The sequence below is a fragment of the Tachyglossus aculeatus genome, chromosome 20, assembly GCF_015852505.1.
Source record: "Tachyglossus aculeatus isolate mTacAcu1 chromosome 20, mTacAcu1.pri, whole genome shotgun sequence".
In the NCBI taxonomy this organism is placed as follows: Eukaryota; Metazoa; Chordata; class Mammalia; order Monotremata; family Tachyglossidae; genus Tachyglossus; species Tachyglossus aculeatus.
Window position 1 is genome coordinate 26,824,801 of NC_052085.1, and position 21,976 is coordinate 26,846,776.

The 21,976-nt window shown below is 43.3% G+C and overlaps 1 protein-coding gene across 2 annotated transcripts in view; it reads right to left on the reverse strand.

The window, feature by feature from the left end:
- The window catches only part of CEP295 (centrosomal protein 295), a 125,273-nt gene that overhangs the window by 59,866 nt on the left and 43,431 nt on the right, over window positions 1–21,976 (reverse strand). The window contains exon 1 of one of the 2 annotated variants that reach the window (XM_038762100.1): window positions 828–869. The exons of the other annotated variant lie outside the window; for it this stretch is intronic. The gene's annotated coding sequence lies outside the window, so the exon portion shown is untranslated. Of the gene's footprint in view, window positions 1–827; window positions 870–21,976 lie in introns of those variants that run through there. 2 annotated transcript variants of the gene reach the window in all.

Here is a 21,976-nt window from a genome sequence, read left to right on the forward strand (position 1 = left end):
TGTTCTATTGTACTCTCCCAAGCGCTTAGTACAGTGATCTACACACAGTAAATGTTCAATAAATATGACTGAATGAACGAACGAACATCAGACGGGATCATTTTCCCACCTACTGGGCCCAAGGGAGACGCTAACCCCAGCCCAAGAATTCCGAGAAGGTAAGCGGGTCATTTAAGTGCAGTGCTCTGCACACAGTGAGCGCTCAATAAATACGACTGAATGAATGAATGAAGTGGAGGGCCGGGGGAGGAAGGAAAATAGGAGAAAAAATGGGGGGAAAAAGGGAGGCAGAAAGGAAGAAAAGTCAGCGAGATGACAAAAGGGAAAGGGGGGAGAGAGAAGAGCCATTTTTATCGCCGACGCTACCTAGAAAAGTATGCAAATGCCTTTTTTCTAGCCTTCCAAAACTCATTCATTCTGCATTTATGCCAAAGGCAAATCCTATCCTTAACTGGTATCCTGCTGACCACTGTCCCTGTCTAATAATGCTTTGTGGCTCATTGATTTTTGGATGCAAAGCTCTGAAAGGAATGACCGACACCCTGTTTACCCTGCATGCCGTGAATTCGGTAATTTCATAAAGCCATTTCACACCAGTCAAGCTGGGGACTCAAAACAAATAGATAAATTGTCCTTGTTGCTTTATCTACTGAGCCATCCATTTGAACCTGAGATAATAAAAATGTTAATAAACGTCAATATTTGCCCCTCAGTTTCTGACTGCCTTCAACGGGCAATTCTACAGTGCTCTCCGAATGATTTCCCTTAATAGATGACTTCCCCGTTGTCAGATCTGAACTCTTCTCGAAGTGATTATACTAACTCACCAAGTTGAATGCTTCAGTTAAATGCCTTCTGGCTGAGTTCCACAACCGAGCTCAAGAACACTCCATAAAGGATTTTTCCATGGGGGCCTTTATCCTCTACGCATAGTTTTGCCTTTTTTTGTCCTGGTTTGGTCTGTAGAATCGCTTGCTAGATCCGTTTTCCGCTGACTCTGACGGAGAGCAATCAATCAGTCAGTCGATGGTATTTATTGAGCGCCTACTGTGAGCAGAGCACTGTACTAAGAGCTTGGGAGAGTCCAGGACAACAGAGTTGGTAGTCACAATCCCTGCCCACAAAGAGCTTACAGTCTACAGTCTTGAACATGTATGACACGGGCTGACTATCCCCCCAAGCTGATGCAGAAGATGCCAGCACAACTCTGGAGTACATATGTACTTTGTACATATTTGTTACTCTATTTATTTATTTTACTTGCCCATATCTATTCTATTTATTTTATTTTGTTAGTATGTTTGGTTTTGTTCTCTGTCTCCCCCTTTTAGACTGTGAGCCCACTGTTGGGTAGGGACTGTCTCTATATGTTGCCAACTTGGACTTCCCAAGCGCTTAGTACAGTGCTCTGCACACAGTAAGCGCTCAATAAGTACGATTGATGATGATGATGGAGTTGGGGAAGGATGGGAGTGAGGACTCATCTGAAGTATCAAGAAGCAGTGTGGTCTAACGGAAAGCCCTCAGGACTGGGAGTCGAGGACCTGGGTTCTAATCCCAGCTCTGCCAGTCACTCGCTGTGTGACCTTGGGCTAGTCACTTGACTTCTCTGTGCCTCAACTGTACAATGGGGATTAAATCCTGCCCCCTCCTACTTCCACTGTGACAAGCGGGATATATTTTTGTACATATTTATTACTCTATTTATTTATTTATTTATCTTACTTGTACATATCTATTCTATTTATTTTATTTTGTTAGTATGTTTGGTTTTGTTCTCTGTCTCCCCCTTCTAGACTGTGAGCCCGCTGTTGGGTAGGGACTGTCTCTATGTGTTGCCGACTTGTACTTCCCAAGTGCTTAGTACAGTGCTCTGCACACAGTAAGCGCTCAGCAAATATGATTGATCGATTGATTGATTGACTGTGTCCAACCCAGTTTGCCTGTATCTCCCCCAGCGCTTAATACAGTGCCAGGCACATCATAGTCAGCACTTAACAAAAAGCACAGTTATTATTATTATCATCGGAATTAGCGGACATGTTTCCTGCTCATAGTGAGTTTACAGTCTAGAGGGATTAATAATGTGCGCCCCATGTCAGACATATTCATTCAATCATATTTATTGAGCGCTTACTGTGTGCAGAGCACTGAATTAAGCGCTTGGGAAGTACAAGTTGGCAACATATAGAGATGGTCCCTACCCAACAACGGGCTCACTGTAACCAACTTTTTTTTAATAGCATTTATTAAGCGCTTACTATGTGCAAAGCACTGTTCTAAGCGCTGGAGAGGTTACAAGGTGATCAGGTTGTCCCACAGGGGGCTCACAGTCTTAATCCCCATTTTCCAGATGAGGTAACTGAGGCCCAGAGAAGTTAAGTAAATTTGAACCCACGACCTCTGACTCCAAAGCCCGGGCTTTTTCCACTGAGCCACGCGGCTTCTCTGCGTGGATTATTAGCTGCTAATCAAGCTAAACTTGATTAGCTTGCGTCTAATCCAGGGCTTAGTAAAGTGCCCGGCACACAGTAGGCACTTAATAAATACCCTTAATAAAATGGCTAATAGGTGCCCACCAGGGGTGGCCCATTGCCCGAAGCCGGACCTACGTAAACCTGGAGGCTTCTACCCAGCATCTCCTCTTCGTGCAGCCCCAGCTTTCGGTGTAAAAATAAACCCAAACTCCAAATGCTTCCACAAGCTTCCCAGCTTTCAGATGCTAGCTCTGCTATAAAATTGAAAGGTCTGAGTGTGTTGGAGCGTGCACTGAACTCTTCTCTGCATAGTAATTTATATCGTAATTAGAATCTGTAATTAAAAATCACTAATGTTTCATGACAGCCCCGGAATTGGATCTCTAGGAACAAAAGGACGGGCCTGATGTGCTTGCAGAGGACTCAAATGACAGCGTAGGTATCGGTGCTTGATATCAGTATGACCCTTTCTTGTGGCCAATAACTACTAAATCCTTTTCATTGTTATACAAACTAATGAGGAAGGGAATGGTGTTTTTTTTTTTAAAAAAAAAAGATAAGCTGAAAAATGTGGCTCCCTTCTAGAAGCAATAATTTACCTGCGGCTTTTTTTCAAGTAAGATTTTATCCCTCTCTCTCTGGGCCCAGTCATAAAGTACTGAGGAAAGCCAGAATTTGGGCTGTTTTTTCCTGCTGCTCTTTTTTTCTGGGTACACACAAGAAACCTGGTCTTGACTAAGTGACAGCATGTTAACAACGGATCAATGGTATTTACTGAGTGCTTACCATGTGCAGAGCACGGACTAAGCGCTTAGGAGAGTACACCAAACAGAATTAGCACTCATGTTCCTAGCACATACGGAGCTTATTCGCTAACAATCCATTCGACCCCGGAAATCTGCGCACGGAAACACTGATGTCAGCTTGAGCAAAGTTTGAGGGCCCGCATTTTCCCTTAATTACCTTAAATAATAATAATTAGGATGGTATTTGTTAAGCACTTGCTATGTGTGAGGCACTGTTCTAAACGCTGGGGCTGGGGAAAATACGAGGTGATCAGGTTGTGCCCTGTGGGGCTCACAGTCCTCATCCCCGTTTGACAGAGGAGGGAACTGAGGCCCAGAGAAGTGAAGTGACTTGCCCAAAGTCACACAGCTGACAAGTGGCAGAGCCAGGATTAGAACCCATGACCTCTGACTCCCAAGCCCGGGCTCTTTCCACTGAGCCAGCTGGCTAGCTGATCCTAGAGGGGCTCTGAGGAAGTCTTTTTTCTCAATAACAATAATAATAATGATGGCATTTATTAAGTGCTTATTATGTGCAAAGCACTGTTCTAAGCACCGGGGAGGTTACAAGGTGATCAGGTTGTCTCACGGGGGGCTCACAGTCTCAATCCCCATTTTCCAGATGAGGTAACTGAGGCACAGAGAAGTGAAGTGACTTGCCCAAAGTCACACAGCTGACAATTGGTGGAACCTGGATTTGAACCCATGACCTCTGACTCCAAAGCCCGGGCTCTTTCCACTGAACCACGCTGCTTCTAATAACACTTCAGCGCTTTCACATCACGTCTCCCCTTAGTACAGTTCTTTAAACTCTGTTGCTTCCCTTCCCCTCTAATTTATTTCAGTGTCTGTCTCCCCCGCTGGACTATAAGCTCCTTGAGGGTGGGGCTCACATCTAATAACTCTGCTGCACTCTCCCAAGCAGTTAGTACAGTGCTCTGCACAGAGTCAGTACTCAATAAAAAAAGCCACTGATCGATTGACGCAATTGAAATTGATATCAATCGATATTGAGAAGCAGCGTGGCTCAGTGGAAAGAGCCCGGGCTTTGGAGTCAGAGGTCATGGGTTCTAATCCCGGCTCCGCCAATCGTCAGCTGTGTGACTTTGGGCAAGTCAATTCACTTCTCGGAGCCTCAGTTACCTCATCTGGAAAATGGAGATTGAGACTGTGAGGCCCCTGTGGGACAACCTGATCACCTTGTAACCTCCCCAGCGCTTAGAACAGTGCTTTGACATAGTAAGCGCTTAATAAATGCCATTATTATTATTATTATTATTATTATATCCATATTGGGAGGAGAAAGAGGAGGAAAAACAGTGACTTATGGCTCCAGAATCATCAGTCATGGGCAATCCCACCAGCACTCTCTTGGCAACTAAGATTAGGCCCAATCCAGGCAATTTCAAGTCTATAACAGCAATTTTCCATCGGAAAATTCCCTTTAAAAAAAGGAGGCGGGCCTCTACAAGACACTCGTTGTCTAATAGGCTTCTCTCCTTATAGAAGGAAGCAATTATGGAGCAGTCTATAACAAATACTTTCTCAGTATCTCCGACCCTTCAATTAGGATCTTTCATGTCCTCTGTGTCCTTCTGGCCATCCCCCTCGGGTTCACGAGTGCCTGTTCTTACCCGCGCTCGGCACCTGCGGAGTCGCTAGAAAGGAAACCCTAGAAGGAATTTAAGTTTCATTCTCACCCCTGTCTGAAAAGATTTCTTTTCTGCATCTCAGGTCCTGTGGAAATAAATTAAGTAGAAAATTACTTTTTGATGAACTGGAGTGCAGCTGTGCCTATCGTTCTAAGTTGGAAAAGCAACTCAGACCGACGGCGCCACAAAGACTGTCAGTGGGAAAAGAACAGGAGCTAAGAGCCCCTTTCATGGGTCAGTGAGTAGCTTTGTTTTAATAATAATGGCATTTATTAAGCACTTACTATGTGCAAAGCCCTGTTTTAAGCGCTAAGCTTTGTTTTGTGCCTGAAATCCTACATCCTGATCACCTTTCTAGGTGAATTTACAGAGTGCCCTACTTGCTTCAAGCTGCTTTATTTGGACAGAAGGGGACTGAAATCTCAAAGAACCCAAACGTCAGGATGGCATTAATTAGTCCAGTGGCTATGTGGGCTTCAGGCATAGCCCAGCCTCTCCCTCTGTGATCCTGACCTCTTTTGGGGCTAAAATTCAACAGTGAAGCTTTTCTTCTCAGGGCTCCTGGATTGAACAGGAAGGCAAGTGCTAGTTACTTTGTAGACTGACTTCGGGCAAGATTCCTCATTTTTATCCTTTTGTACCTCAGTTTTTTCTCCTGAGAAGTGTTCGTGTTCATGACACGATTTGGACGAAATCTGATAGGGGGGCCTCAGTGACTATCATTCACATTATTACCACCGGAACAATTAATATTCTTGTCATTACAATGATTTTTCTCCTAAAATTTCACACTATGTAGACTAGGGCATTCTGGAAAATTTCTGCTGTTGCCAGTTGAACCTCCTCTTAAGGACAAAGGCTCATTTGCTGGTCGCCAAGAATGCACTCCCTGTGAATCAATCAATCATATTTATTGAGCGCTCACTATGTGCAGAGCACTGTACTAAGCACGTGGGAGAGCACAATACAACAAAATTAGCAGACATGTTCCCGGCGCATTACGAGCTTAAATCCTAGAGAAGACGCATTTCCTCGGGAAAACACGTCATATCAAAATGATGACAAGTCCCTGTCACCCTAACAAATGTAGTACCACCATAGTTTAAGGCCCAGGCACTTTGCCTTGGAACCCTTCAAGATGATGGAGGTCTAACTAGGGAGAGGTGATTTTTTAGAAGATTTTAAGGAGAGGGATGAGGTTGGTGGCCCTGACAGGGAAAGTCATTCCAGATAAGGGGAAAGACTTGAAGGATATATCTGACACGTGTGTTTGGCCCCGCTCCCAGAATTTAACACAGTGCTTGGCAAAGAGCAAGGGCTTAACAAATACCTCTACTGATATTATTAATAATAATGATAACAATGATGGTATTTGTTAAGCACTTATTATGTGAGAAGCACTGTTCTAGGAAGAAAAGGGAGAGGGGCACGCTTTATAAACTCCTCCTGTAGGCTATAAGGCCCTTGTGGGCAGGCAACGAATCCACCAAGTCTATTGCACTGTACGCTCCCAAGCACTTAGTACAGTGCTCTGCTCACAGTAAGTAGCCTGGATTGATTAACACCGTGAAGGGGTTGACACGGAGTTGAGGTCTCACAGGAGAACAGAGAGCATAAGCAAGAGGAAGTCGGCTGATGGAGAGTTTTGAAGTTGAATATGTAAGCACGCGGTTGCATCTTGCATTCATTTGTGCCTGAAGATTACAACTACTTTCTTGATTGCTAGAAAGAGCTCACACACTAGATATGGCTGTCACCACCTGAAGCTCAGCCTTTTCCACATGCCCAGAGGATGCCGCATCAGCAAGATTTTTTTCCTCCCTTTCCACGAATATTCAAGTCTATTCTTCATTCCTCCCATTCGCAATGTGTTTTTCTGCCATTACCAGGCCTTTGGTGGAAACAATGTGGTCTGATTGCTCTTGCCTCCTGTACTGCTTCCGAGTGAAAGTACAAAATGGGAAACGTGGGAAGTTTTGCAGCTCGTCATTTCAGACGAGAGAGTAGTTTTGGGGTGGCATCAGAAACAATGCAACGGTAATTAGAAACCCACGTCTTTACGGGGAATGAAGCAGCGCTCGCTGTGACCAAGGTTTGATTGGCACAACTCGAATGCAAGTGGCTTTAAGTGCTTACTAAACCTAACCCAGTTCCACAGAGGTGAGGGATCGGACCAATTTCGAAAGGAAAGATTCAAGAAAAAGTGATGCCCTTTTGTAATATTTTATTTACTTAATCGCTGCAGGAAAGTGTTTCTTTTTCAAATCAAAGGGTGAAAAAAACGGGAATGTTTTGTTCGGTTTTCTGGAAATGTGACAGATAACCAAATAAACAGTAAAGTGTGACTGAAATGCCTAGTGCTGTTCATAGCTAGTGTGATGTTGTTCAAAGGCAATAAACATCTAGAAAAAGAACTCTATTGCTGGATGCTTCTCTAAAGACAAAATAAGGAGTTGTCAGGAAATAGCATCTTCAAGCACCATTGGTTGGGATAATAGTTTTTAGATGGTGGATCTTTATCAATAGTCAATCATAACTAACTCTTTTTCTAACCATGTGTAAAGAAATTCCATGGCATACAGAGCCATGTAATTTGTATTGTCATTTTTCCAGCTAGAATATATTTATACTTACAGACCTTTTCAATCTCAAAATCTTCCCAAATGTTATCTGAAAGTCTCCCCCATTACAGAGCTTTGCGCACACTAAGCACTCAATAAATGCAATCAAATAAATGAATGAATGCCCGAAAGGGGAAAAAACAAGCAATTGTTACTGTTTTCCCTTGGAGTCTGCAGTAAAGACAAGCAGCGTGGCTCAGTGAAAAGAGCACGGGCTTTGGAGTCAGAGGTCATGGGTTCAAATCCTGGCTCTGCCACTTGTCAGCTGTGTGACTTTGGGCAAGTCACTTCACTTCTCTGCACCTCAGTTACCTCATCTGTAAAATGGGGATTGACTGTGAGCCCCCCATGGGACAACCTGATCACCTTGTAACCTCCCCAGCACTTAGAAGAGTGCTTTGCACATAGTAAGCGCTTAATAAATACTAAAAAAAAAAAATCCCGGCTCTGCCACTTGTCAGCTGTGTGACTTTGGGCAAGTCACTTCACTTCTCTGTGCCTCGGTGACCTCACCTGTAAAATGGGGATTAAGACTGTGAGCCCCCCTGTGGGACAACCTGCTCACCTTGTAACCTCTCCAGTGCTTCGAACAGTGCTTTGCACATAGTAAGCACTTAATAAATGTCATTATTATTATTATAAAGTGCAGTATAGGACTCAGTGATTTTTGTTATGGTATTTGTTAGTTGCTATGTGCCAGGCACACAGTATTAAGCGCTGGGGTAGATACAAGCTAATCAGGTTGGACACAGTCCCTGTCCCACATGGAGCTCACAGTCTTTGTCCCCCTTTTACAGATGAGGGAATTGAGGCCCAGAGAAGTGAAGTGGCTTATCCACGGTCACACGGCAGACAAGCGGTGGAGCCGGGAATAGAATCCCGGTCCTTCTGATTTCCAGCTCCACGCTCCATCCACCGGGCCATTCCGCTTCTCCCATGCTCTGAAGACTTCACCTCTTACCTCCCATCTTGAGATATTACGATAGAGTTTCAGCATTTGGGTCTACTACAGAATACAATATACTGCCACAAAGCTGACTCAACAGGTGCTGAATCACATAATGGCCCTGCTGAGAGCTCACCTCCTCCAGGAGGCCTTCCCAGACTGAGCCCCTTCCTTCCTCTCCCCCTCGTCCCCCTCTCCATTCCCCCATCTTACCTCCTTCCCTTCCCCACAGCACCTGTATATATGTATATATGTTTGTACATATTTGTTACTCTATTTATTTATTTATTTATTTAACTTGTACATATCTATTCTATTTATTTTATTTTGTTAGTATGTTGGGTTTTGTTCTCTGTCTCCCCCTTTTAGACTGTGAGCCCACTGTTGGGTAGGGACTGTCTCTATATGTTGCCAACTTGGACTTCCCAAGCGCTTAGTACAGTGCTCTGCACACAGCAAGCGCTCAATAAATACGATTGATGATGATGATGATGATAATGGGATTTACTGGCAACACAGCACTAAGCATCTGGGAATATACATAGAGGAGACACAGTCCTGTTTTCCAGATGTTTATCATTTACATTGCTTTTTTTACAATTTAACACCCCAAATCACTACTATCAAGGACACGTACAAGCATCTGACTCCGAGGCCCATGCTTTATCCACTAGGCAGTGCTGCTTTTCACGATGAGATTGCCGGGATTAAAGAATTGGTTGAACGACTCTGATGGGAGTTAATGGGTGGAGTTAGCACATTCTCCCTCTGGCCAAGGTAATTTTGGTACAGAGGAGCAGGCATCCTTCAAAACAGGTGACAACATTCCAATGAGGAATTTTGCACAATGCCGAGCACGGTCATTCATAACACGACATTCTCAATATTCGGGCGTATTTCTTTTTTATAACAAACATCTTGTTTGATAATGACAGGACTGCAGGATGAATCTCGTGCAACACAGCATTTCATGAAACCCAATCTATAACATAAAATGCACAGAGACCGGCTTTTGCTCTGCTCCCCCCGCAATTGCTCCCTCCGTCCTCCTGACTCAGGTATTTGAACATTACTCTCTTGGTAATAAGCACGAGAAACGCAAGCTCCTTACGATACATTCATCACGCCGTTTGAACGACAAGAGAAGGTGGTGAAGTACGGCTTGCCGGTGAGAATAATTAACTGTGAAAATGGTATGGTGCTCTTAGGTGTCTACAGAGAGCATCAGTACTGTACTCATTTCTTTTTCATTTTGAATGCTGGAACAAAAAGGGGATGGGAAAACTGGGCAGGATTGGGATTGGCAGGTAGGCTTCGAAGAACTAACGGCTCAAAAAAATAGGGTCTGGAGTCCTACGTCCATCTCTTTGAACTTTTTTTAATGGTATTTATTAAGTGCTTACTATGTGCAGGCACTGTGCCAAGCGCTGGGGTAGATACGAGCTGAACAGGTCGGACACAGTCCATGTCCCTCAAGGGGACCACTGTCTTAATCCCCCGTTTACAGATGAGGTAACTGAGGCCCAGAGAGGTGAAGTGACTTGCCCAAGGTCACACGGCGGACGAGCATAGGAGTCAGGATTAGGACCGACATCCTTCTGACTCCCAAGCCCGTGTTCTTTCCACTAGACCTCACTGCTTGTCATTAGGCCACGCTGCTCATACTCTGTTGCTTCCACCTACTTATAATTCATTTTAGGGTCTAGCTTCCCCACTAGATTGTAAGCTCCTTGAAGGCAGGGATCATGTCCGCTATTTCTTGGTACTTTCCCAGACGCGTAGGGGAGGGCTGCTCGAGAAATCTGATTGATTAAACCAGTGAGAAACAGTTGGTTCATTTCAGTCCAGCTCAAGTCTTGACAGAATTAAGATAAGGGAGGCTGGGAGTCCAGGCTAAGCCTGGTTGGTGTGGCTAGGAGAACTTTGAGACCCAATCCATCCATCAATCAATGGTGTTTATTGAGTATTTACTATGTGCAGAGCGCTGTAATAAGAGTACAACAGAATTAGCGGACTTGTTCCCTCCCCACAACGAGCTTACAGTCCAGAGGAATTTCAGGAATCTGGGCTTCCTTTCCCAACTTCTCTCACCATTGAGGAAAGTACTCTGTGGATCATTCATTATTCATTCAATCAATCATATTTATTGAATGCTTACTGCGTGCAGAGCACTGTACTAAGCCGTTCGGAGAGTACAATATAACACTATTACAGACTCATTCCCGGCCCATAATGAGCTTAAAGTCTGGTTGGGGAAGGGAGATAACGGGACTTTTCCACATCACCACTATCATCTTGGCCTTCACGCCACCAAGGTCATCACGATCGTCATCAACATTCACTGACGGCCCACACATTTCCGAGCCTTGCCCCATTGGTTCAATTCTACACCCAGGCTTCGCCAACAGGGAGAGATGTCTAAAAGATCGAATCACCCTGGTCAAAATGATATCATTCCAGAGATCAACTTACACAAACCTGCAGAGATGTAAGGTTAGCCTCTGGAAGTCGATGGCAGGCTAATAGCTTTTAGGAGCCAAAGGGGAACGACGGCAGTGTTTGATGGCCAGAACAATGAGGTGGTCTTAAGCTACTTGTGTCGATAAAACAAGTCTCCCCCTTCTAGACTACGAGCCCACTGTTGGGTAGGGACCGTCACTATATGTTGCCAACTTGTACTTCCCAAGTGCTTAGTACGGTGCTCTGCACACAGTAAGCGCTCAATAAATACGATTGAATGAATGAAAGTCTCAGGATCTGAATACCACAGTGCATATTATCAGCACTCGGAAAACAGGGACTCTGTGGGGAGGCTCCAGGTTGCTTTCCCATGATGATGATGATGATGATGATGGTATTTTTTAAGCGCTTGCTATGTGTGGAGCACTGTTCTAAGCACTGGGGTACACAGAAGTTAATCAGGCAGGTCAGTTCCTGCCCCAGTAAGGGGCTCACAGTCAAAGAAGGAGAGAGAATCCCCGCTTTATAGTTGAGGAAACCGAGGCACGGAGAAGTCAAGTGACTTGCCCAAGCTCATACAGTTGGCAAGCAGTGGAAGTGGGATTAGAACCCTGGTCCCCTGATGCCCAGGCCCGCGTTCTTTCCATTAGGCCACACTGCTCCCCTAAACCTGGTTACTACTATTTACTCGTGTCTGAGTCTTTGGAAACCAGATTCAACCACTAGCCACCAGCAACTGCAGCCCCCAAGCAGGACAAATCATCACGGAAACACAAAACAAAGCGCTCTGCACACAGTAAGCGCTCAATAAATATGATTGAATGAATGAATGAAAACAAAGGTCAGGAAAGGAGAGGCAGAGTCTATTCAATTTCCACTCATTGATTTCCTCCAAGTCCAGACTGATGATTGCTTTAAGACCCCAGGCATGTATAGCTGATAAGCTCAGAGCACTTTCAAAACTCTGAAGTCTCCAATCAATTAATCAATCAGCATTATTTATTGTCCGCTGGATGTGGATTGCCATACTGAGTGCTTGGGTGAGTTCAATTGGTCTTGGTGATAAAGAAAGCCTCAGTTTGCAAACACATCTTTCCCAGGCAACTGTCATGGTGAAGATAAATTTTAGGGCAAGGAAGCCTCTAAAGCCAGGAGAAAGACGACATAAGCTGATCTAAACAGCATAAGAAAGCATAGAGAAGCAGTGGGGCTCAGTTGGGAGAGCGTGAGCTTGGGAGTCAAAGGAAGTGGGTTCTAATCCCGACTCTGCCACTTGTCTGCTGTGTGACCTAGGGCAAGACACTTAACTTCTCTGTGCCTCAGTTACCTCATCTGGAAAATGGGGATTAAGACTGTAAGCCCCACGTGGGACAACCTGATTGCCTTCTATCTACCCCAGTGCTTAGAACAGTGCTTGGCACATAGCAAGCACTTAACAAATACCATATTTACTATATAGGAGAAGTAAATGGCCATGGCTTTTCAGGGAAAATCTAATGACTAGTTGAAAGAATTTCATGGAATCCAACTAGAGTCTCAACAGCATAAACAATATTTCTACTCTGGTGAGTCCTCTAAGGATAGGAAGATTTATTTTCTAGTACAATGCTCTATGACAGTTCTGCACGGAAGGACTGGAATGCATTCCGTTTATTCCTCGGAGAAGGGATTTTTTTTTTGTTGTTGTGAGTTGATGTTCTTGGGGGCACCCCAGATTGGCCAGAGTCCACCTCTCTATCTCCTTCCTCCTCCCTCTCCCCTTCCCAACTTGATCTGCAGGACACTAGACTGTACGCTCGTTGTGGGCAGGGAGCATGTCTGTTATATTGTTCTCTCCCAAGAGCTTTAGTACATAGTAAGTGCTCAATAAATATGATTGACCGACTGACAGACACACTCCTTTGGCATTGCTGACTTGTGAGTATACATGCTCACCTCCTCCAGGAGGCCTTCCCAGACTGAGCCCCTTCCTTCCTTTCCCCCCTCGTCTCCCTCTCCATCCCCCCATCTTACCTCCTTCCCTTCCCCACAGCACCTGTATAGATGTATATATGTTTGTACATATTTATTACTCTATTTATTTATTTTACTTGTACATATCTGTTCTATTTATTTTATTTTGTTAGTATGTTTGGTTTTGTTCTATGTCTCCCCCTTTTAGACTGTGAGCCTACTGTTGGGTAGGGACTGTCTCTATATGTTGCCAACTTGTACTTCCCAAGGGCTTAGTACAGTGCTCTGCACACAGTAAGCGCTCAATAAATACGATTGATTGATTGAGTATCTAAGGAAGTGGCCTGTATATTTATAAAAGTCCATGCGAACACAGAGGCCTGCATCCCTAGGAATATGTAACCTTTGCACCTGGTTTAACTTTCTCCTTTTCCTCTTCTGGTGGTTTAAAATTAATATATGTGTGAGAGTTCTGAGTGTTTGGGAAGTCTGTAGGCACCAGACTTCTCCGGTCTCCTCCCCCTATAATCCTGATAGCAGTAATAATACTTATTAAGTGCCTACTCTTTGCAGGGCACTGTACTAAACGCTGGGAGAGAATACACAGGTGGAAATCACAGCATTGCAGTCCTTTGGCTGAGTATCGTGGCCTGAGGTATCTTAAAGAATTCAGTATGCAACAATCATATAGGGCAAAAGCATCTATAGGAAGCATAGCCATTCTTTCTCCTAAATTTTCTTATTTGGGAATGTGTATGTTCAGTCACCAGAAAAATGATTAACTCCCCATTTCACTTCCTGTATTTTATAGATTTGGTCTGTCATTGATGAAGACCAAATTGTGAATTTTGATTACGATTCGTTTTTGCTCCCTCACTTATTTCTTGCCAACCTTTGCTTATTTACCGACCCATTAATACATTTTTGTAAACCACGTGTCCACTTTTATTTACTGGTATGGTATACGATTTATATCCGAGAAAATGAGGTAACTCAAATCTCCCATGACAATAACTTCTCATTCTAGCAAAGACATTTTTAGCCAGGAATAATCAACAAGAGGAAGGCCGAAGTCAAAACGAGAAACTCAGAACAACAAAAGATGGTGAAGAATTCAAGAGGACTAAATTAAGCAGTGAAGGACAGGATCTATACAAGCTGTTAATTATGTGGAGGCCTGACAGAATCTCACCTAAGAAAGTGCCGTGTCTGATCAATTTTCTGTGAGGAAAATCACTGAGCTTTTTCATTCTTATGATTTTTATTCTTGCTATTCTTATTTTATTCCTCTTATTGATTTGTATCAGAGAAAATCATGGCTTAGGAGGAAGAAAGAAATAAGAAATACACAAGCATCTGAGAGAGTACTGCACTCAGGGTCGATGTAGAGACGTAGAGAAGAAGCATAGGAGATCAACAAACGTTTTTAAAGGGTTGGAAAATGGGCTTTTGGATGAAAGATACAAGGAATTGTGATTCAGCCCAAAGAAGAGAAAACCGTGGGGCGTAATCAACTCTCGCCCCAGTAGCCGAAGGTCTGCTATCAAGAGTGATGGTAGGCAACCAGAAACTATTAGCCAGTGAAAAACAAGATGGATTGGATTGGAATGACAGAAGAGCCCAACAGGTTTTCTAGGGAGATTATTCTGCTTAATGTACTGAAGAATTAAGGACTGGACAGTGACACTACCTGGAAGGAAGTGAATGAGGTGAAACTGGGACCCTGTATTTTTGTGAGTGAACAGTGTGGCCTCCCAGTCTCCCTCAATCAATCAATCAATCGTATTTATTGAGCGCTTACTGTGTGCAGACCACTGCACTAAGCGCTTGGGAAGTCCAAGTTGGCAACATATAGAGACAGTCCCTACCCAACAGTGGGCTCACAGTCTAAAAGGGGGAGACAGAGAACAAAACCAAACATACTAACAAAATAAAATAAATAGAATAGATATGTACAAGTAAAATAAATAAATAAATAAATAGAGTAATAAATATGTACAAACATATATACAGGTGCTGTGGGGAAGGGAAGGAGGTAAGATGGTGGGGATGGAGAGGGCCTTTTTTAGGGTTACACTATTTTATTTTTGGTTGGGGGGCAGGGGGAATGCTTACTCATTGCCAGAGGCAAAAAAGTCCTGATTGGAACAGATTTCTTTGGATCAGAATGTAATGGGCCATTGGAGGTAAAGCACAGACCTGCCCTCTCGATTAATGCAAATGGGCAAGGATGCAGTACTTTGTCACAGCAATTAGACCCAAATTATGATGGTTAATCATCAGCCATGATTCCCCCTTATTTAAAGGGCATAGGATTTCCCTAAGCAAAATGGTTCTAATCACAAAGGAATCGCCCCTGCATCCTAGTTTATGTCATTTTTCCTGCACACAGCCCCATGCCCTTGAACTTAATTCAGTCCTTGAGATTTGGGAGATTGTATAATACAGCACTATGGTCTACTGGTTAGAGCTGGGGCTCGGGAATCAGAAAGACCTGGGTTCTAATTCTGCCTCTGCCACTCGTCTGCTGGGTGATTTTAGGCCAGTCACTTCACTTCTCTGTGCCTCAGTTCTCATCTGTAAAATGGGGATGAAGGCCCTGAGCTCCAGTGTGGGACACGGACTGTGTCCAACCTGATTACTCTGTATCTACCTTAGTGCTTAGAACAGAATACGTGCTTAACAAATACCATAAGAAAGAAACAACAATTTCAAAGTGTTCAACAACACACAGTAACTCTTTTTAGCTTTCAAAACATCCCTTTAGTACAGAGCTGTTATTCTTATTCAGGTAGCTTAATTTATTTATTTTTGGCTACAGAGGGAGTCAAGTTGGGGAGATGATGAGATTACTACTAGAAGTAGAAAGAATTATTAATTAGTAATTTTTTCTAGGTTAAACAATATTCTGAAGACTACTTGTAATTCAGGAGATAGAATTCCCTGCCTAGTAAGGTTACCTTACAAATGGATTAGGACTCAGGTAAATCCTGACACCAAATGCTAGGTTCAAACCTGCAGCCCATATTTCACAGGTTGCTGATAAATATTCATCAAAGGGAGTGATAGAGGGCAAAACTTTGCTGTCAGGTCTGGATGGCCGAATTCGGCACTTGCATTCTACACTGTGACGTCAGAGGGATTTTCAGGCCCGTCGAAGAGGAAATAAAAGTCAAAATCCATAGAGTAATTCCCACAGAAGAATTTTGCCTGCAGACATGTAATTTCATGCCGGTTTTCAATCTTAGAAGTATAATTCCGTGGGAAATTTTGCCTTTGTATATTCTTGTCCTGATATAATTTAATCTTCATGTGTTATTTCACTTTAGTCTTTCTATTGTATTAATCATCAACCCTGAATTTAAAAATTGTGAGTTTGTAGAAGATAAAAAAGCAGCTGCTTTACCAAACTTCCCCCGCAGATTATTCATTCCTCAGTGAAAAATGAGAAAGCCAAAGAAAGCCGTCGGAAATAAAGTGAAGCAAGGATTGGGGGTAATATTTCAGGCCAGTTTGCCGCTTTGGGAACCAGGAAGACTTTGGCCAGGGGCGTGCTCAATCCACATTTTAGTTAAAGGTTCCCACTTACTCCCTCTCAAACCTTTGACCAGAGGTGCTTTCAGGAAGCAAAGTGGATGAAAAGCATTGTGGCCTAATGGTAAGAGCATGGGACTGAGGGTCAGAGACCTGGGTTCTAATCCTGCCTCTGCCACGTGCCTGCTGTGTGACTTTGGGTAAGTCACTTCTTTGTGCCTCAGTTCCCTCATCCACAGAATGGGGATTCAATACCTGTTCTTTCTCCTACTTAGACTGGGAGCCAAGTGAGACCTGATTATCTTGTACCAATACCAGTGTTTACTACAGTGCTTGACACCCAGTAAGCGCTTAAATACCACAATTGTTAAAGGTGTTTGTTAAGTGCTTACAATGTGCCTGGTACTGCACTAAGCGCTGGGGTAGATACAAGCTAATCAGGTTGGACACCGTCCCTGTCCCACGACTTAGTCCCCATTTTACAGATGAGGGAATTGAGGCACAGAGAAGTGAAGTGACTTGCCCAGGGTCACACAGCAGACAAGTGGTGGATCCGGGAATAGAAGCCAGGTCCTTCTGACTCTCAGGGGCCGGCGCTATCCGCTAGGCCATGCTGCTACACAATTCTTATTAACCACTCATACCTGCACAATAATCATAAGGGGTCAGAAAGGATGCATTACGATATTTAAGTGTGCGAATACGCTAGAGATCCTCTCTTGAAGACACACTCATGGATGCAGTCTCGCCATCAGCAGCGCCGTCTTTAAGCACAGTGCTCTGCACACAGTAAGCGCTCAATAAATACTACTGAATGAAAAGACGTCTCTCTTTGCTCTCGGCTGTGGTGCTGTCAAGCAGTGAAACAGCCAACGTGCTCCCAGAGAACAAGGAGCACCGGTTCTGGTTAATGGTCCCTGACTGATGAAAGGTGACTTCGGGAACTGCCAACCGGTACGCTCTGAGAATGAAGCGGGACCCACACGGGACCACAGTAGTCATGGCTCCACTGCTCTAAGCTCTAGGAAGGAAGGAAGCGGTGAAGGGATTTGTGCCCTCACTGGCCCAGCTTCGGAAAACAGAACAGCAACAAACTAGGTTAACTTTTCCTGGCCTCTAGACGTCTGTGCCTGGAAGGTGCCGACTTGAAACTGGCAGTTCTGGACTCTGAAGTCATTTCCCCAGTGGGAAAGCAGAAGGGACAGGATTGCTTCTCCACATCACACAACCATGGCCCTGCCTCAGGCATAACCCAGATGAACTCACTGGTCAAATTCCCTCTGCGTAGCCCAATCTCTACCATCCTTGATTTCTCCCCTGAAACTTTTCAGTTCTGATGGTGAGTTTGGGGACAACAGGTATGTGGTTGCTAAAAATCAGACTGAGTCCAGCAATTCATTGCACGGTAACCATTAATGATACCAACTTTCAATCATCCTATTATTGTGCTTATTATTATTATTTTTAATCCACAGTAACAGTCTATTCCTCAGTCGATGCCTCCGTCTTTGGAAAATGAGAGGAGAATACGGTGTCCTACACCCAATGATCCACCTCGAGGACTTTAAAACATCTGAGGAATTTGTTGGCAGGCTGCTGATTTTGTTTTTTGACATTTTCGTTTGACTCAGGAATACGAAATTCATTACAAATATTAAGGTTGGGGGAAGAGAAAACAAGAAACTCAGCAGCAGCAGTAAAGTATTGATCAAGTATCCTGTAGAGGCAGAGGTCTACTTTACTTGGCTCTTGGGAGACATAAAATTAATTCATTCAATGTTATTTATTGAGAGCTTACTGGGTGCTGTGTGCACTGTACTAAGCGTTTGGGAGTGTACACTACAACAACAAAAAACAGACACATTCTCTGCCCATGTTGAGCTCACATGAAACATGCAGTTCTTGCCCTTGAAGACCTTCTAATCTAGAGGAGGAGGTAAGTGGATACAATAACCTAGTATCATATACTGTACATGAAAGATAAATAAGGAAAGAAAGAAATAAAACATGCAGTTTTTGCCCTTGAAGAATTTACCATCTAAGGAGGGGGCGGGCAAATGGATACGCTAAAATGGACCGATGATAAAAACACATGAGCAATCAAATAATCAAAGAAATCATGGAAAAATTAAGAGAAATAAATATGAGTGCTAAATGGGATCATGGGGTGGCATAAAACAGGAAGGTGGGGGATTTGTCAATAATGCTTCTTAGAGGAGATGATTTTTTAGAAGGGCTTTGGAGATGGGGCAAGTTGTAACTTGGCAGAGTTGAAGGAGGAAGAGGTAAGTTGAAAAATTCGAGGATTTATTAGAAAAAATGAGGGCCTGGGAGGGCAGGGAAAATATCTCTGGGTTTTCTCCAAACTACACCAATTTCCCCAAACACGTACCTGGGTGACAAAATACACAGTGACATTGCGGATTAGAACTGAATGGTTCCTTCCAACAATTTCCTCTCAGTAATGCATTCATTCTTTCTCGGGCAATCTTGAAAATTAGTCTCTTCCCAATAAACTTTCTACTATTTATCCCCAAGCATCTAGTACAGCACCCTGCACTATGTAGGTGCTCAATAAATAATTGATGGTGGGGGAAAAAAAAAACATGTATCCGCTTTCAAAAAACAACTTGGCTGCAGTCTTTTGGAGGCTAGGATAGTACGGAATATTTTAAAACGAAGCAAATAAGAATGGATGCCCGAGTTGAAACAATTCACACTGGATGAAATTTTGTCACCTTTCAAGCAGGCTCTTCGCTACGGAAAACATTATGAGGGAAAACAACTATGTGTTGTCACTTACTTTTTGCATCTGCCTTCTATTTCATCCATGAAAGGCACATCGATGGAGTCTGAACATGAAAACGAATGGAGGTGTAAACTTTTGAAATTACTGTGATTTAAGGAGCGATGGGTGTTATTTTTTGCAACTCTTACGTGGTGTGAGTGGCATGATACGGAATAATGTGGAAAAATTGTAAATAAATCTGAAGAGATTGCTTATTTTAAGACGTGACAGGAATCTATCTATGCTTTATCTTTCCAGTATTTGCAAAATGCGTCACATTTTACACCTGTTTAAATGAGACATTTGTTCATATTATATTTTATATTATATTCCTTCCTCTCCCCCTCGTCCCCCTCTCCATCCCCACCATCTTACCTCCTTCCCTTCCCCACAGCACCTGTATATATGTATATATGTTTGTACATATTTATTACTCTATTTATTTATTTATTTTATTTGTACATATCTATTCTATTTATTTTATTTTGCTAGTATGTTTGGTTTTGTTCTCTGTCTCCCCCTTTTAGACTGTGAGCCCACTGTTGGGTAGGGACGGTCTCTATATGTTGCCAATTTGTACTTCCCAAGCGCTTAGTACAGTGCTCTGCACATAGTAAGCGCTCAATAAATACGATTGATGATGCTGATGATTATATATCTACATAAAGGATGCTGTATTACAAAGACATAAATGTGTCCTGCAGGACTGGGGCGGCATAGTCCCAGTGAGGAGGAGTCATTTAAGAGAGAAGCATTCATTCATTCAGTCAGTCATATTTATTGAGCACTTACTGTGTGCAACACACTGTACTAAGCGCTTGGGACAATACAACAACAGATTTATTACTCTATTTTACTAGTACATATTTACTATTCTATTTATTTTGTCAATGATGTGCATTTAGCTTTACTTCTATTTATTCTGACGACTTAACACCTGCCCTACTTCTATTTATTCTGATGACTTGACACCTGACCACATGTTTTGTTTTGTTGTCTGCCTCCCCCTTCTAGACTGTGAGCCCGTTGTCAGGTAGGGACCGTCTCTATATGTTGCCGACTTGTACTTCCCAAGCGCTTAGTACAGTGCTCTGCACACAGTAAGCATTCAATAAAAACGATTGAATGAATGAATGAACATTCCCTGCCCACGATGAGCTCATAGCATGGCATAGTGGACAAAGCCTGGGCCTGGGAATCAGGGGATGTGGATTCTAATCCCAGCTAAAATACATAATAATAACAATAATAATAATAATAATAATAATAATAGTATTTGTTAAGTGCTTACTATGTGCAAAGCACTGTTCTAAGCACTTGGGGGATACAGGGTGATCAGGTTGTCCCACGGGGGGCTCACAGTCTTAATCCCCATTTTACAGATGAGGGAACTGAGGCACAGAGAAGTTAAGTGACTTGCCCAAAGTCACGGAGCTGACAATTAGTGGAACCAGGACTTGCCTGCTGGGTGACCTTGGGCAAGTCAGTTCACTTCTCAGGGCCTCAGTTGCCTCATCTGTAAAACCTGTAATACCCGTTTTTCCATCTACTTAATAATAATAATGATAATAATGGCATTTATTAAGCATTTACTATGTGCAAAGCACTGTTCTAAGTGCTGGAGAGGTTACAAGGTGATCAGGTTGTCCCCCAAGGGGCTCACAGTCTTAGTCCCCATTTTACAGATGAGGTAACCAAGGCACAGTACTTGGACTGTGAACCCCACATGGGACAAGGACTGTGTTCCATCTGATTAACTTGTATCTACTGTAGCGCTTAGAACAGTGCCTGACACATAGTAAGCGCTTAACAAATACCATTCCAAAAAAAAAAAAGAAGCAATAGAGCTGTTTTGGGAGACTTTACTGAGAACTCACACAAGTCTGTAGACGCTCTGCGCTGGCCAGGGCTGGAATGGAGGGAAATGTGTAGTGTTGGGAAGTGGAAGCACTTAGAACAGTGCTTTGCACATAGTAAGTGCTTAATAAATGCCATTATTATTACCATCTCTCATCAGTCATCTGAACTGTGAATATTCTTCACTCAGAAGAGAATTTAGTAGGCAGGTTGTAACGCTGCCAGACACAATAAAACTTGGTTTAGAAGATAAGATACAGCTTGTCAGAGGAGAATTTAGTGGTGTTTTTTAATAAGCATAAATGAGGACCAAAATTTAGTGTGCAGGCTAATACACCCATCAGCCTACACCGTGATAAGTGATTTGAAATCGCGGTGTATATTAGGAACTTTTTGGAGCGGGTGAGAGGAGATTGGAGGGAAGGAGTGAAAAGAGAAGCCAAAGTATTGTAAATCTGCAGGATGCTGTTTATACTTTTCCTCATTGAGGAACACGAAAAATTTACTTAACCTTCTAAATGTGTGTCTGGGTTTTTTTTTTTTTGTAATATAGTCTGTGGATTCATGGAAGAGATTTCACATACTGCAGCCCAGGATTCTGGGGGTGGGAAACAATGGGTCAAAAGGTGGAGCAGGAGGAGTGGCGGCTTGAAAGGAAATGGCCGTGGGCAAGCATCGTCAATCGTATTTATTGAGCGCTTACTGTGTGCAGAGCACTGTATTAAGCGCTTGGGAAGTACAAACTGGCAACATATAGAGACAGTCCCTACCCAACAGTGGGCTCACGGTCTAAAAGGCCGTGGGCAAGCACTGTTCTAAGCGCTGGGGTAGATGCAAGGTCATCATGTTGTCCCACGGGGGGCTCACGGCCTTAATCCCCATTTTACAGACAAGGTAACGGAG